Genomic DNA, 15,018 nt, shown 5'->3' with positions numbered 1-15,018 from the left:
AAACTGCTGTTAACAGTTCCGGCCTAGACCCGTGGGGGAGTGAAGGAAGACTCAGGCTTACCTATAACCATAACCTCCCTGAGTCTTGCCTGCCAGACACAAAAAGGTTGCAGGAACTCCTTTCCCACCTGTTTTCTCTATCTTCCTCTTAGCAAGGTCGCCAGCTGGGTTATTATATCTGCACCCCAGCAATGCAGTTCAGTGGGTGTATTATATATTGTTTGTAGCCAGAAATGTATGCTCATAGAGAAATATCATAAATGGAGGCACACTCAAACACAGTGATAAAATGTGTGGATTTACTGATGCAAATTACATGAACACACACACAATCACAAGTAATACATGAATATGGAAATATGGATAATGAGTCTGGAGATCGTCAGCCTCTTCTTCCACGACCTCCAACACTCCTTCAACTGGGCAGGAAGACAGGAGTCTCACACTCTCACAGGAGGGCCTCTTCACCACGTCGGCGCCTCTTCTTCACTGTCCCGCCATCCATACACACTGTCCTCTCTGACAGTCCTGGACTCAAGCTGCCTTGCAGCCTGTTCTACTATTAAAGTAATCAAGTCTTGCTGCCACATACACAAGTAAATATTGTGGCCTAACTAGCCTACTCATACAAGGGGTAATGGGAGGGAAAATGATCTACCTTACATTCCTGGCTCACGACGCCTGTCCCCCGATGGTGTGAGGTTCCCACGCTTCCTTGGGTCGATCCTTGACGATCCAGGACGTTCCACAGGTCCTCAGGTGTCGTGAAGCCTTCGCGTCGTCGCCGTTCCAATCCCTGAGATTCAGCTGCCCTAATCCTGGTTCATCGATGGGCGCTGAGCTAATCACTATTTTTCCCCACACTCGCCTCTCCCACAAGGCGTTGCTCCTTGTCCTAGGCACGGTGTCGTCCTTCCAAGATTCTCAGTGGATGTGACCCCAGTCACAGCTAGGCCTGCCCGCCCACCTTCCAGACCTCAACGTCCAGCCAGCGGCGCCGCCCAGCGTCGTCGCCGACTATTTTCCAAGTTTGGCACTTCTCTGCTCAATGAACTTGGTTCCTCTTTTGCTTCCCAGAAGCGCAGGGTCTCCAATAACTATGGTGGACTGCGACGGCTAGTTCAATCCACTGAATAAGGCTTGCAGAGCCTCCAATCCTTGAGAGCAGGCCGAGGCGCGTCCTGTCGCTTCCAAGGTCAGAACCACTCTGACGTTGGCGCCGCCCGGGGCACTCGGTGACGTCATGGCGGGCCCTGATTGGTCGCCCGCGACCCACGTCGCCCAATCCGCGATCGGCTAGTGTCCCTTCCAAAAGGTCATATCTGCCATAGGGGATACTGTTTCATTTTATAACAGGGCGCCAATTTTCCTTTATTTACAACTTATAATATAACTTCCTTCCCTTAACTGGCAGCCGGTCTGGTCGCCACATATATCATTAGACTCCCTGAACCTCAGAGAATCAGTAGGGAGAGCTGATATGACTCTTTAAGCCGGCAAACGAAAGAAATGGGAGAGGGCACCGTAACATACCCCTCCCCTTAAAATAAGAGTCATATCGGAAGAGCAGCACTCAAGAGGGCAATCTATACTCTTGCTCCCTCCGTTCCTGAAGTGTCAGTCCTCCAGTTGGTGACGTGGCTCGTACCACCTTGCCAGTCACCTGCCTCATTGTATCTCCACCTCGCATAGTACCGGGTGTGATGGGTGTTCCCTGAACACCTACAAGAAATCCTCTCTCCGTGGCTACGAGTGTACTCCCCATGGCTCGTTATCACTGTAAGATTCAGTGCATGCAGCGCCTCCTCCGCGTCGTGCACTCCGAGATAGTCTTGCATTTCCACTGCATCCTACAGGTACTCCATGTTTCCTCTCATGATCTCCTCTTCGCCAATCTTCTCTCTTCTCGGTTCCTCTTCTCCCATAGGTGCGTTGTCTCCTCACAGTGGCACTTGTAACCTGTACTCCATCCAGCAGCTTCCTCTCTTCCACACTAGGCTTTTGCGATGGCCCAATGCCCCTCTGGTTAGGCTGGTGCCTATTCTGGGTGTACCTATTCCCTGCTTTCTTCGTATTGCCTTTCCTATACCATTTGCTCCTTCGTTCCCGACGAACATCTCCACTCCTACAGGAGATTCTCTTCCCTGCAGACGTCTTCTTCGGTTCGTGGTTGGGCTCATCCACCTCCCTGTGGCTCACCTCACTACGGTGGTTCATCTTGCACCTACCACTATTCATCTGGCCGGCATAGGGTGCACTGCGTCGTGGCTCCTCCACTCTGCCCCTCACTGCCGTTCGCTCATCCTCTGAGCTTACTTTATTCACGTTTCTGTATGGAGGGAGTGCGGTCTGCAGCCTCTTCACCGCCCCAGGCGTTTGTACAGCTGCTCCTCGCCACTCCTCCACACGCATCATCAGGCTTAGTCGGAGGTCCCCGTCGGGGTTTTCCAAAACCTCCGACGACCTCTCTGCACTCTCGCCCTCGTTGTCGTCGTCTCTGGCGACGTTTTCCCTGTCGAAGTCGGCTTCCTCACTATTATTTGGAGCGACTGATACCTCACCTGGCAGGGTTGTACCGCTGCTTGAAACATAGGCACTCCTGGCCCAATCGGGTTGTATCCTGCCTCCTCCGAGGTCATTACCCAGCACCATCTGTACATGCTCTATGGATAACTTAGGGGCTACAGCTACTATAACATTCTCGACTCCGCAGTCGGCAATCAGCTGTACTTCGTGAAGTGGCAACCTGTATTCCTCCCCCACACTGCGTATCCTCACCACTCCCACAGGTGAATCATTAAATTCCTTGGGGAGAATACTCCTGGTCACCATACTTATGTCAGCACCCGTATCTCAAAGCACGGCAACCTCCACTGGGTCTGACTTTCCAAACTTCACGTTGGCCCCGAAAACGAAGGGATGTTCACCCAACTTCCTTTCCCAACCATTCACGTTGGGTCCACTATAATATGGGGTGTGAACAAACACTCTCTCCTCTTCCAACATTAATCCTACATTCCTTTGGTGCTCCTCACACTCGCGGGCATAATGTCCTCTCACACCACAGTTGTAGCATCGGCCACCTCCCCTGGGCGGCCACTCGCTAGTCACTCTGGCGGTACCACTTGCAGACGTCCCCTGGGTCCTCCTTGGACTCCCTGTCGTCGTATCCAGGACTGCAGCACTTGCTCCCGAGTTAGGTCCACTGCTCACAGCTTGGGGCTTCCTCCCCGCGTCTCTTGAGCACTTGAACTGGGTTACCTCATTGGGCACACTACTTTTGGGAGAGTCCCCATCCATCCTCGCTCCTCCTAAACTCCTAAGGTTCCCTCCCGACCTGGGGTAAGGCGAGTGTCTGGGCGGCCCCTCCCTCCTGATATGTAGTGCCTCCTCCAGCATGTCGGCTCGGTCCGCTGCAGCCTTCAGGTCCTTAATACCTGCTTCTCTCACCCTTACTCGCAACTCAGGATGGAGCACCGACATGAACTTCTCCATCACTATCAGTCGTTTGATATCATCCACCGACTCCGCTTCCTCCGCCTTCAACCATCGTAGGAATTTCCGTTCCATATCCCTGGCGGTCTCGGCGTAAGTCTTTCCCGACGCTCTTGTACACTCTCTGAACCGCTTCCGGTACATCTCCGGAGTCAGCCGGAATGAATGGAGAACCGCATTCTTAATCGCGCCGTAACTAGTACACTCCTCTAGGTCCAGCATGTTATAGGCTTCCCGGGCCTCACCAGTCAACCTGCCCTGGACCAGAGCAGCCCAATCATCTTCCGGCCACTCCTTCAGAGTTGCTATCCGTTCAAAGTGTTCGAAGAACGCCTCAGCTTCTTGTGGTTCGAACGTAGGTAAGTCACGTTCCCTTACCTTGAGGTCATCCCGCCGTGCAGGTAGTGAGGGCAGACCACGTTCAACGCGACGCAATTCGACTTCTTTCTTTGCCTTTATCTCCTCCAGTCGCAGTTGTCTCTCTCCTTCTTCCCGCTGCAGCCGAGCTTCTCGCTCCTCTCGCTGCATTTGCGCTTCTCTCTCCTCTCGTCGCAGCTGGGCTTCCAGTTGCATCTTCATTATTTCCAGTTGCAGGCTCCTCTTACTACAGCTGGACCTTCCACTGCTCCCATGTTCACTGTGAATTCTCTCCACACTGGTAGGCGCTTGGGGAGGCCCTAGTCGGGACGGTTCACCTTGCGACGGCTCTCCTCGGGACGGCTCCTCTTGAGATGGCTCCTCTCCCGTCACTTCCTCTCGAGCTGTGAGCTGTGCCATGATCTCTATCCTTCGCTCCGCTACCTTAGTCGTCCTCAACCTGATCCCAAAGTGGTTTGCCACTTGTTGGAGCTGGGCCTTGGTACACTCTTCCAAAATTCTCTCGCCCCTTGTGTCAACAAATTTCTTTACTTTGTCTTCCTCCATCTCTATATCATCAAGCATACACGACAGCACAGACAAGTTAGTAGGCACTAATTTCACCGTTTCAGTCCCTTAGCTGGTTGAGTAACAGTACCACCGAATTCACTGGCCACACTGTATTAGTACCCTGGCAACACTTGTCTTGAAATTTGGTCCACACTGTAGCTTGATCCACGCTTCCTGGCGAAGTTCCCAGTTCTTGGCTACCGGGGTTCGAATCCTGGCAAGGTCGCCAGTTCTCTTGTCACGTGGGGGTGGGCGGTCCGGGGCTCTGCTAACACTCGGCTGCTAGGGGCTTCAAAGGCCCAAATACTCAGCCCCTCCGACTCCCTGGATTCACCGGAGTCTCCTTGGTCACACAAGAGAGGACCAACAATGCCCACCTCAGCAGGTCTTTGCTTCCACCACAAAGGGGTGCCACTGATTCACCCTGGAAGCCCTTCAGTCAAACACGGGGAAACTGCTGTTAACAGTTCCGGCCTAGACCCGTGGGGGAGTGAAGGAAGACTCAGGCTTACCTATAACCATAATCTCCCTGAGTCTTGCCTGCCAGACAAAAAAAGGTTGCAGGAACTCCTTTTACCGCCTGTCTTCTCTATCTTCCTCTTAGCAAGGTCGCCAGCTGGGTTATTATATCTGCACCCCAGCAATGCAGTTCAGTGGGTGTATTATATATTGTTTGTAGCCAGAAATGTATGCTCATAGAGAAATATCATAAATGGAGGCACACTCAAACACAGTGATAAAATGTGTGGATTTACTGATGCAAATTACATGAACACACACACACAATCACAAGTAATACATGAATATGGAAATATGGATAATGAGTCTGGAGATCGTCAGCCTCTTCTTCCACGACCTCCAACACTCCTTCAACTGGGCAGGAAGACAGGAGTCTCACACTCTCACAGGAGGGCCTCTTCACCACGTCGGCGCCTCTTCTTCACTGTCCCGCCATCCATACACACTGTCCTCTCTGACAGTCCTGGACTCAAGCTGCCTTGCAGCCTGTTCTACTATTAAAGTAATCAAGTCTTGCTGCCACATACACAAGTAAATATTGTGGCCTAACTAGCCTACTCATACAAGGGGTAATGGGAGGGAAAATGATCTACCTTACATTCCTGGCTCACGACGCCTGTCCCTCGATGGTGTGAGGTTCCCACGCTTCCTTGGGTCGATCCTTGACGATCCAGGACGTTCCACAGGTCCTCAGGTGTCGTGAAGCCTTCGCGTCGTCGCCGTTCCAATCCCTGAGATTCAGCTGCCCTAATCCTGGTTCATCGATGGGCGCTGAGCTAATCACTATTTTTCCCCACACTCGCCTCTCCCACAAGGCGTTGCTCCTTGTCCTAGGCACGGTGTCGTCCTTCCAAGATTCTCAGTGGATGTGACCCCAGTCACAGCTAGGCCTGCCCGCCCACCTTCCAGACCTCAACGTCCAGCCAGCGGCGCCGCCCAGCGTCGTCGCCAACTATTTTCCAAGTTTGGCACTTCTCTGCTCAATGAACTTGGTTCCTCTTTTGCTTCCCAGAAGCGCAGGGTCTCCAATAACTATGGTGGACTGCGACAGCTAGTTCAATCCACTGAATAAGGCTTGCAGAGCCTCCAATCCTTGAGAGCAGACCGAGGCGCGTCCTGTCGCTTCCAAGGTCAGAACCACTCTGACGTTGGCGCCGCCCGGGGCACTCGGTGACGTCATGGCGGGCCCTGATTGGTCGCCCGCGACCCACGTCGCCCAATCCGCGATCGGCTAGTGTCCCTTCCAAAAGGTCATATCTGCCATAGGGGATACTGTTTCATTTTATAACAGGGCGCCAATTTTCCTTTATTTACAACTTATAATATAACTTCCTTCCCTTAACTGGCAGCCGGTCTGGTCGCCACATATATCATTAGACTCCCTGAACCTCAGAGAATCAGTAGAGAGAGCTGATATGACTCTTTAAGCCGGCAAACGAAAGAAATGGGAGAGGGCACCGTAACAATATATAGGCATAGGTTAGGTTAGGTTAGGTGTTTTGGTTCTGTTGGCGATTATTTGTATTTGTAGTACGTGGGTGAAGCATTTATAGCGTTGTGATTCGAACAAAATTCGTCAGTGAAGCACTTGTTCCGGATATGTTCGAACGTCAGCAGTTGTGAATCGTGTGTAAACTGCTTTTCATTCATAAACAGGGGGTTTGGTGGGTGGATGGAATCACTTTTGGATCTTTATTTGGAGGACGGGCTGTTTATAGCGTTGTGATTCGAACAAAATTCGTCAGTGAAGCACTTGTTCCGGATATGTTCGAACGTCAGCAGTTGTGAGTCGTGTGTAAACCGCTTTTCATTCATAAACAGGGGGTTTGGTGGGTGGATGGAATCACTTTTGGATCTTTGTTTGGAGGACGGGCTGAGCAGTTATAGCTTTGTGGTTCGAACAAAATTCGTCAGTGAAGTACATGTTCCAGAAATGTTCGAACGAAATCAGTTGTGAGTCGTGTGTAAACCAGCCCGTCCTCCAAACAAAGATGCAATAGTGATTCCATGCATCCGCCAAACCCCCTGTTTATGAATGAAAAACGGTTTACACACGACTCACAACTGATTTAGTTCGAACACTTCCGGAACAAGTGCTTCACTGACGAATTTTGTTCGAATCACAACGCTATAAACAGCCCGTCTTCCAAACAAAGATCCAAAAGTGATTCCATGCATCCGCCAAACCCCCTGTTTATGAATGAAAAACGGTTTACACACGACTCACAACTGATTTCGTTCGAACACTTCCGGAACAAGTGCTTCACTGACGAGTTTTTTTCGAACCACTTCGCTATAAATGCTTCACCCACGTACTACAAATGCAAATAATTGCCAACCGAACCTAAACACCTAACCTAACCTAACCTATGCCTATATATGCACAATATGCTAATATATTATAATATTAATTTATATTTGAGAAAATTCTTGTTCTGAATGAACAGCATGTTAAAATTTATGAATGCGTCTGTGGGGGCGACCGCTGGATGTAATGGACTTGAGTCGAGGACGGGTTGCTATAAATGCTTCACCCACGTACTACAAATACAAATAATCGCCAACAGAACCTAAACACCTATCCTAACCTAATCTAACCTATGCCTATATATGCACAATATGCTAATAAATTATAATATTAATTTATACTTGCGAAAATTCCCGTTTTGAATTAACGGCATGCTAAAATTTCTGAATTCGTCTGTGGGGTTGACCGCTGAATGTAATGGACTTGAGTCGAGGACGGGTTGAACTACTTCACCTACCTACTTCACCTACAAATAATTGTCAACAAAACCTAATTACCTAACATAACATAACCTATGCCTATATATGCAGAATATGCTAATATACACAGAAGCTATGTATATTACGACAATATTTGAGGCAAGGTTATGACAAACCTTGGTTTCCAAGGGTTGTCAAAGCCAGTGGGTGGTATTGGGGGACGAGCTCCCATGACCTATAAAAAAACTCCCGTACGGCGTGCGTCTCAAATAGCCTCTGACAACCAAGTCCAACTCCTGGCCTGCATGGGTGGCTTAGTCTCTAAATCCGGCGGAACTGCTTTTACTGACAGGAGAAGGGGCGAGGGCGTGCTTCTGGCGCCTTAAAACTAGCTGCTCCAGGTAGATGTGACTCGTTAGCCTGGGAAGGCAGCTCATCTAGGGGAAGGAAAACCATGATTTTAAACCTCCGCTGCATTGCGGCCATACCCCTCTTTTGGGAAAGGCTTCAAGGGTCAACCTCGAGGAAAAATCCGGAGTTGGGGCCCCTAAGACAGTTCGTTGTCGATTTCGACCTCGCTCTAGCAGCTCCTGCGACAGTGCTGGAACAGTGTTTTTGCATTTGCCTTTCCATTGGATAATTTCAGCAACGTGGAGAGAGGGGACCTTCTGCATGGGTAACAGCTTCTCCTCCAAATCGACCTACCCAGGCTTTGCGTCCTGGAGAGCAACCAGAGCACAACTCTTTAGTCTGCAGAGACTGAAGGATGCCTACTGTGCTAATATATTATAATATATATTTATATATGAATAATTTCTGTTTTTGATTAACAGCATGTAAAAAATTATGAATGCGTCTGTGGGGTCGACCGCTGGATGTTATGGACTTGAGTTGAGGACAGGTTGTGTGTAAACCGTTTTTCATTCATAAACAGGGGGTTTGGCGGGTGCATGGCATCACTTTTGGTCTTTCTTTGGAGTACGGGATGCCAACGCAAACGCCTTAGTCAACACCCCACTCCCCCTCTCACATATTCGAACACCCACCGCATAGGTTCGAACGCGCAACTCGGCTCCTATGGATTTTCACATTGATACATCACGTTAGTGGGATTACTCTCTGTGTATTATTATTATTATTACACAGAGAGATCACATTATCATGATATGTCAGTGTTAAAGTCCACCTTAGCAGTGATCAGGATTCGAGCTTATGCGCTGGGTGATCCCAGATGCCCGCTCTAGACGACTAAGCCATGACACTGAAACTCGTGTTCCATGTCATGGCTCAGTCGTTTAGAGCGTGCATCTGGGAATACCTAGTGCAATGTTTGAATCCTGATAACGGCTCCTGTGAACTTTATTATTATTACTATTATTATTATTACTATTATTATTATTATTATTATTATTATTATTATTATTATTATTATTATTATTATTAATGACCAAAGCACACAATAGAACATGAAGAAATGATGTTGTGTGGTTTGGTCATAATATATTCAGCCACTCATCGTCTGCATTGTTATTATTAATTATTTCAGAATGGTAAATAAGTGGTTAAAGAGATCAACAAAGAGACCAAAACATAACCAGATATTAGGAAGTTCTTCCTAATTGCATTTTTTTTTTTAAAGTAACATATGATAATATATGAGATATATGTGAAGTATCACACTCTTACTTGGGTTGATACATAGTCCCCCTGGATTAGTGTCGTCGTTTGATGTCTATTACTTGGGTCGGTAATACAGATTATCTGGAAACCAAATAACAACAAATGTTATGGAAGACAATGTTACAGGAGAAAAAACGGTTGTCTGGACACAAAGACCACCTGATTAAGCCACCGGGGCGTGCATTAGGGGCCACGCACGCGTCGTCTTGACCAACCAGAAGCCTGAGCACCTGCGACCAGGCGACTCTTCAAGTCAATATAAGGATCCCTCACAGTAACCTTCTGATTATTGTCCTGTGTGTCGTGGCTCTGTGCTCGTCTGGCCTTCACCTGTGTGTCGTGGCTCTGTGCTCGTCTGGCCTTCACCTGTGTGTCGTGACTCTGTGCTCGTCTGGCCTTCACCTGTGTGTCGTGACTCTGTGCTCGTCTGGCCTTCACCTGTGTGTCGTGGCGCTGTGCTCGTCTGGCCTTCACCTGTGTGTCGTGGCTCTGTGCTCGTCTGGCCTTCAAGCCTCTTTTCCATTAGACTTGTCATGTACGTGTCTTTTTTTCAATTTTTCGATTTTCTAATTGAAAGTAAATAACATTTTGTGTATTATATATAATGTGTAGACTCCAGTACAGATGTGTAGATATATGAAATTCAGCATTTATAATGAACAATTTTTTGGTATTCGGTAAATGTGATCATATGATAACATTTTAGGAATAATCTGAAATCCATTAGCGGACACTACCTGTTTGCAAGGATTGCAATTAAACGTTAAATAAAGGTCTCCATCGGATTTGATATATTCACAGCCTGTACTGTAGGCATATCCCTGGGGATAACACGAGTGTTCAGAGACGTACTAGTAATAGGAAATAAGTTTTAGAAAGGTAAACAATTTTCCTCAATCCATCTTACAATAAGAAGTCTTTGGAAAGGTTATTTGGTCTCAAGCTGTGAGTTTAAGATGATATATAACCTTATCATGTTATCATATATTTGAGATCACTATTAGTGTGTGTCTGTGTGTGTACTCACCTAGTTGTACTCACCTAGTTGCACTTGCGGGGGTTGAGCTCTGGCTCTTTGGTCCCGCCTCTCAACCATAAATCAACTGATGTATAGAGTCCTGAGCCTACTGGGCTCTTTTTTTCAGGGATATTCCTGCGCGGGCCCTAAGCCTCTGGCTGGCCCACTAAGTGTTGCTAGTTTCTGTTTTACTTGGGCGGAGTATGCGTATTTATCTCTATCATATGTACATTTGAAACTGTGAATGGAGTCAGCTTCCACCACATCACTACCTAATGCATTCCACGTGTTAACTACTCTGACAATGAAAAAGTTTCTTCTAACGTCTCTGTGGCTCATTTGGGTACTCAGTCTCCACCTGTGTCCCCTTGTTCGCGTACCACCAGTGTTAAAAGGTTTATCCTTATCTACCCTGTCAATTCCTCTGAGAATTTTGTAAGTAGTGATCATGTCTCCCCTTACTCTTCTGTCTTCCAGTGTCGTGAGGTGCATTTCCCGCAGCCTTACCTCGTAACTCATGCCTCTTAGTTCTGGGACTAGTCTAGTGGCATACCTCTGAACTGTTTCCAGTTTGGTCTCGAGCCTGACAAGGAACGGGTTCCATGCTGGGGCCGCATGGTGTGTATGTGAGTGTACTCAACTAAGTGAGTACATACACAAGCTCACATACACACACGCGCGCTCACAGTGAGAGCGTTTGTACTCACCTAATTGTACTCAGCTAATTGTGCTTGCGGGGATTGAGCTCTGGCTCTTTGGTCCCGCGTCTCAACTGAGCGTGTGTGTGTGTGTACTCACCTAATTGTGCTTGTGGGAGTTGAGCTTTGGCTCTTTGGTCCCGCCTCTCAATCGTCAATCAACTGGTGTACAGATTTCTGAACCTACTGGGCTCTATCATATCTACATTTAAAACTGTGTATGGAGTCAGCCTCCACCACATCACTGCCCAATGCATTACACCTGCTAACTACTCTGACACTGAAAAAGTTCGTTCTAACGTCCCTGTGGCTCATTGTGTCTCTGTGTGTCTGTGTGTGTGTGTGTGTGTGTGTGTGTGTGTGTGTGTGTGTGTGTGTGTGTGTGTGTGTGTGTGTGTGTGTGTGTGTGTGTGTGTGTGTGTGTGTGTGTGTGTACTCACCTAATCATCTAATTGTACTCACCTAATTGTGTCTGCGGGGGTTGAGCTCTGGCTCTTTGGTCCCGCCTCTCAACCGTCAATCAACAGGTGTACAGGTTCCTGAGCCTATTGGGCTCTACCATATCTACACTTGAAACTGTGTATGGAGTCAGCCTCCACCACATCACTTCCTAATGCATTCCATTTGTCAACCACTCTGACACTAAAAAAGTTCTTTCTAATATCTCTGTGGCTCATTTGGGCGCTCAGTTTCCACCTGTGTCCCCTAGTGCGTGTGCCCCTTGTGTTAAATAGCCTGTCTTTACCTACCCTGTCGATTCCTTTAAGAATCTTGAATGTGGTGATCATGTCCCCCCTAACTCTTCTATCTTCCAACGAAGTGAGGTTTAATTCCCGTAGTCTCTTCTCGTAGGTCATACCTCTCAGCTCGGGTACTAGTCCGGCGGCAAACCTTTAAACCTTTTCCAGTTTAGTCTTATGCTTGACTAGATATGGACTCCATGCTGGAGCCGCATACTCCAGGAATGGTCTCACATATGTGATATATAAAGTTCTGAAAGATTCCTTACACAAGTTTCTAAAGGCCGTTCTTATGTTAGCCAACCTGGCATATGCTGCTGATGTTATCCTTTTGATATGAGCTTCAGGAGACAGGTCTGGCGTGATATCGACCCCCAGGTCTTTCTCTCTCTCTGACGCTTGATGTATTTCATCTCCCAAATGATACCTTGTCTCTGGTCTGCTGCTTCCTACCCCTATCTTTATTACATTACATTTGCTTGGGTTAAACTCTAACAACAATTTGTTCGACCATTCCTGCAGCTTGTCCAGGTCTTCTTGAAGCCTCAAGCTGTCCTCCTCTGTCTTAATCCTTCTCATAATTTTGGCGTCGTCAGCAAACATTGAGAGGAATGAGTCTATACCCTCTGGGAGATCATTTACGTATATATCAGAAACAGGATAGGTCCGAGTACAGAGCCCCGTGGGACTCCACTGGTGACTTCACGCCAATCTGAGGTTTTACCCCTCACTGTAACTTTCTGCTTCTTGTTGCTTAGGTACTCCATTATCCACTGGAGTACCCTACCATTTACTCCTGCCTGTTTCCCCAGCTTATGCATCATCTTTTTATGGGGTACTGTATCAAATGATTTCTGACAGTCCAAAAAAATGCAGTCCGCCCATCCTTCTCTTTCTTGCTTAATCTTTGTCACCTGATCGTAGAATTCTATTAAGCCTGTAAGGCAAGATTTACCCTCCCTGAACCCATGTTGATGGGTTGTCACGAAGTCTCTTCTCTCCAGATGTGTTACTAGGTTTTTCCTCAAAATCTTCTCCATTACCTTGCATGACATACAAGTAAAGGACATTGGCCTGTAGTTCAGTGCCTCTTGTCTGTCACCCTTTTTGTATATTGGGACTACATTAGCCGTCTTCCATATTTCTGGTAGGTCTCCCGTTTCCAGTGACCTACTATACACTATAGAGAGTGGCAAACAAAATGGTCCTGCACACTCTTTCAATACCCATGATGAGATTCCTTCCGGCCCTACAGCTTTTCTCACGTCCAGCTCCAATAGGTGGCTCTTGACCTTATCTCTTGTAATTTCGAACCCTTCCAAGGTCGCCTGGGTTGCTGCCACCTCTCCTAGCGCCGTGACTTCTCTCTGTTCTATTGTAAAGACCTCCTGGAACCTTTTGTTGAGTTCTTCACACACCTCTTTGTCATTCTCTGTGTACCTGTCCTCACCCGTCCTAAGTTTCATCACCTTTTCCTTCACTGTTGTTTTCCTCCTGATGTGACTGTGTAGTAGCTTTGGTTCGGTCTTGGCTTTATTAGCTATATCATTTTCATACCTTTTCTCAGCTGCTCTTCTCACACTGACATACTCGTTCCTGGTTCTCTGGTAACTCTCTCTACTTTCTGGTGTTCTGTTATTACGGAAGTTCCTCCATGCCCTTTTGTTCAGCTCCTTTGCTTTCATACATTCCCTATTAAACCACGGATTCTTCTCTTGCTTCTCTGTTTTTTCCTGACGGGTCGGGACAAACCTGCTTACAGCCTCCTGACACTTTTGGGTGACATAGTCCATAATGTCTTGTACGGACTTGGTTCTGAGTTCTGAGTCCCATTGTATATCCCTTAGGAATTTATTCATCTCCTCATAGTTTCCCTTTCGGTACGCCAGCCCTTTGTGTCTCAGTTCTTTTTTGGGGAGATAATTCGTAGCTCATCCAGGTACTCAAAGCTCAATACACTATGATCACTCATTCCCAAGTGGGCTTCCAACTTAACTTCCCTTATATCCGACTCATTTAGGGTAAATGTCAGATCAAGCAAGGCTGGTTCATCTTCTCCTCTCATTCTTGTCGATCCCTTGACGTGTTGACTTAGAAAGTTTCTTGTTGCCACATCCAGCAGCTTAGCTCTCCATGTGTGTGGTCCTCCATGTGGGTCTTTGTTCCCCCAATCTATCTTCCCATGGTTGAAGTCTCCCATGATTAGTAGTCTGGATCCGTTCCTGCTAGCCACAGAAGGTGCTCTCTCTATTATGTTGATGGTGGCCATGATTTTTCTATGATATTCCTGCCTGGGTCTTCTGTCGTTCGGTGGGGGGTTATATATGACTACTAATATAATTTTCTGTCCTCCAGTTGCTATGGTGCCTGATATGTAGTCACTGAAACCTTCACAGTTCTGAATTACCATCTCCTTAAAACTCCAACCTTTTCTTATCAGCAGAGCTACACCACCTCCTCCTCCTCTCCCTTCTCTCTCTTTCCTCACTACATAGTTGTCTTGTGGATACTCTGCGTTTGTTATGGTTTTCGTCAGCTTTGTTTCTGTGAGTGCTATTATGTCTGGCACACATATGCACACATACTGTATTATGTGTGTAATACATATTACATATGTATTACACAATATAATATGTATTATTACATAATATATTATTATTACATAATATATCATTACATAATATAATATGTATTATGCACACACACACACACACACGTGTGTGTGTGTGTGTGTGTGTGTGTGTGTGTGTGTGTGTGTGTGTGTGTGTGTGTGTGTGTGTGTGTGTGTGTGTGTGTGTGTGTGTGTGTGTGTGTGTGTGTGTGTGTGTGAGCGTGTGTGCAATAACTCTCGACCAGTTCTTCCATTATTTCTACTTTTTGAAATAATGAATTGTGCTCGCTTATTCAACCTGCTCCATTAGCACATTTTATTTTCTATTATCCTTAACCTCAAAATACAAATTGTAAGATCTGTATTGCTCATATTTTCTGAAGCTTTCATCCATGTAATTTTCTGTTGTATTCATTGAAAATATCATTTTTTCCCTCTGTCAATATCCCAAGTTTTTTACATCTACACTTTTAACCTCTCTTACTCTCCTCTTTTCCAGCGACATTAGATAACTGTTGATTAGTATTTCCTTATACACCATTCCTCATAGTCTTGGAACTGGCCTTTCTTCATATCTATGTGCCACTTTAAGTTTCCTTTGGT

The 15,018-nt window shown here is 46.9% G+C and overlaps 1 protein-coding gene across 1 annotated transcript in view; it reads left to right on the top strand.

Moving 5' to 3' along the window:
- The first annotated feature begins 9,656 nt into the window (after positions 1 to 9,656).
- The window catches only part of LOC138362954 (uncharacterized), a 47,110-nt gene continuing 41,748 nt past the window's right edge, over positions 9,657 to 15,018 (top strand). Inside the window, exon 1 of the mRNA XM_069321525.1 lies at positions 9,657 to 9,883. The gene's annotated coding sequence lies outside the window, so the exon portion shown is untranslated. The remainder of the gene's footprint in view (positions 9,884 to 15,018) is intronic.

This window comes from Procambarus clarkii, chromosome 9 (genome assembly GCF_040958095.1).
Source record: "Procambarus clarkii isolate CNS0578487 chromosome 9, FALCON_Pclarkii_2.0, whole genome shotgun sequence".
Classification (NCBI taxonomy): domain Eukaryota; kingdom Metazoa; phylum Arthropoda; class Malacostraca; order Decapoda; family Cambaridae; genus Procambarus; species Procambarus clarkii.
This window is presented reverse-complemented; position numbering and strand designations above follow the sequence as displayed.